Source organism: Mastomys coucha, unplaced genomic scaffold (genome assembly GCF_008632895.1).
Source record: "Mastomys coucha isolate ucsf_1 unplaced genomic scaffold, UCSF_Mcou_1 pScaffold7, whole genome shotgun sequence".
NCBI lineage: Eukaryota > Metazoa > Chordata > Mammalia > Rodentia > Muridae > Mastomys > Mastomys coucha.
In genome coordinates this window covers 12,358,684-12,361,345 of record NW_022196913.1, presented here as the reverse complement: position 1 = coordinate 12,361,345, position 2,662 = coordinate 12,358,684, and the positions used below count along the sequence as shown (strand labels likewise).

At 41.9% G+C, this 2,662-nt stretch overlaps 1 pseudogene; it reads right to left on the bottom strand.

Moving 5' to 3' along the window:
* Window positions 1-662: 662 nt before the first annotated feature.
* Window positions 663-1,786, bottom strand: LOC116082591 (annotated as a pseudogene).
* Window positions 1,787-2,662: the final 876 nt, after the last annotated feature.

Below are 2,662 nucleotides of genomic sequence, written 5' to 3'. Positions count from 1 at the left end.
GAGGATTAAAACATTACACGCGCCGAGAAACGCTGGCTCTAAATTACCTCAAGCTTACATTCTGCTCAATAAAACCCTCTTTCTGATTCTATCCACATTTCTAGAAAGGCAGATGATCACCACACTGTGCCATTATACTTCTCTGTCTTCTGACAACTCAAATGATTAGAGGCAATTCTAAAACGTTTTGTACAAGTGTTCAAATAGGTATGAGAATACATTTATAAATGTATTGTAAAAATCAAGTTCACATTCTCAAGACTAGTTTTAATGGAGGAAACAAAGACCTTGTTTCCCCTTATTTATACAAAAAGTTTGGGAATTGAACAACCAAAAAGTTTGTATGTCACTCCTCACTTGAGACAATTTTCTCCCTCTCTGTCTCTGTCTCTGTCTCTGTCTCTGTCTCTGTCTCTCTCTCTCTCTCTCTCTCTCTCTCTCTCTGTGTGTGTGTGTGTGTGTGTGTGTAAGGTGTGTGTATACATGTGCTGAGGTAAGTGGAAGACATTGGTTTGTCTTTTTTTTTAAGTAAAAAATGTCTTTAATCAGAAAGGATTTTTTTCCTCACCACATATACATTAAAAATAAAAAATACACATAAACATGTAATACACATAAGCATATCGTTGTACAAACTGGAAATCAGGTGACAGTTGCAGAGCCTAGGTTAGGACTGCAACTGGAGGATGACTAATCATCTGTGGTTCTGGGTGTCCTTTAGTCATCTCTCTGTCTATGGTAGGTAGGTCGGGACAACAAAGGATGCAACTCCACTCTGATGACAGTATTACTGGCAACTGTGGCAACTGTGGCAATGAGGTTTCTCTCCAGATGATTTCTTCAGATTGCCAGGGATGACAGGAAACAGTGTAGCTGGTGAGATCAGAGTGCCTGGGCCAGAATGAGTGAAGGCCTGACCTCCTTTCTGAAGGACAAGGATGATGCCAAGGCTGCCCTGAGTACTTATGGGACCATAGCCATAGCTGGATCCTTGGGGACTGGGGGGAGGATTACAAATTGGAATGTTATGAATCTAGGTGAGGTTCATAGCTGGCCATCCTGTGAGATGGCAAGGCTGCTTTTGTTTTAAAACTAAACGTCCCAGCTGTGTTTGGCCAGCTGTGTTTGGCCCATCTTCTCTATGAGAGGTGCGTGAGAAAAAGCACCTGAATTACTGTGGTGGCTAGGAAAGTGTTTGCTTATCTAATGCCTGCTACCTCTTAAGGATAATTTCTGGGCAGCTATATGAGGAAACCAAATCTCTAACATCCCTTCTACCTGCAGCAAGCTTCCTAGATAACGGCTCTCCCATCTGAGGCTTCTGTAAAACACCAACTAGATGCTGGATCTTGTTCTTGGCCACACTCTGTTAGAAGCTACTTATTCCTCTGTTAAAGCGACCCATTTTTAGTCCTCTCAGTATGTCTGTGATGGGCTGTATGAATCATTGGAGTACTTTACACTTATGAGCAAAGAGCAGATCTCCCTCTGTAGTACATCCCTGGGTATATCCAGTTCACCATCTCTTGATCTTTTGACTTCAGATTCTTGTTGTATGTTGGTTACTAGAAACCCTAGGTTGATGGATGACTGCAGTTGATAGGGCATGGACTGGGCCTGGAACCTTCTCTTTGCTCCACAGTGTCTGCCCTGAGCTCTTGGGTGTGCTCTTGCCCTCCATCTCATTAACAGAAGGAAAGATAAAGTCACTGTTCACAGGGGACATGGTAAATGAAGGGGAGAGAGAAGAGGAGGAATAAGAATAAACGCTAGATGGAGAATCCATAGGTGCAGGAGCCAGGAGCAGTGGGCAGGGGTGGAGATGGGGTCTGAAGAGCAGCTCCCATAATACCAGAGATCAGAACATGGGTATGTCAGCTCAGCCCCGGTCAATGGACATTGGTTTTCTTGTCTGATAACTGTCTAGCTTTTTTCCCTTGGGGCAGGTCTTCCTCTGAACCTTGATTTAGGCTAGTGTTCACTAATCCTCCTCTCTTCATTGCGTACAACCACAAGGTTGAAAGACTTGCATTGGCCATGATCAACTTTTTGTGAGTGCTGGTATGCAGACTTGAATGCTTATACACAGAAAGACCCTTAGCCACTGAAACGTTTCTCCATCCCCAGACCCCAGTGTCCTCCATTCAGTAACAGAGCATTACCTGAATAGGGTGCATGTTAGTCAGTACTCAAAACAAGTAGTACAACCCATAAGAAATGGGAAACTATCAATATAGAGATAGAGATAGAGATAATATGTTACTATTGCTAAAATTAAAAAAAAAAACCTCCCTCCTTTCCATCTAACTTTCTTTTTTTTTTCATTGTACATATAGAAAAAATACATCTCATCAGCCTGCCTTCCATTCTTTTGATTCCACCTCAATCAGATTAATTTTCCCTCTTCATTTGCTAGCATGCTTTTGCTAGAATCATCAGTGACTTTTTTTTTTCTTTTAGGAAGAGGAGGTTAAAAAAGAGCGGGCAGGATCAGATATGGGAAGAGACTGAAGTGCCATGGATCATGAAATTGAACAGATATATGTAACAGTGGGTAATGGGGAACTGGGGTAGTCACTAGAAAGTCTTTTCTTTTTTAAATATTGACTTTGATCTTTGGTCTTCACTTTTCATAGCTTCCCCTTTGTGTTTGGCACTTTAT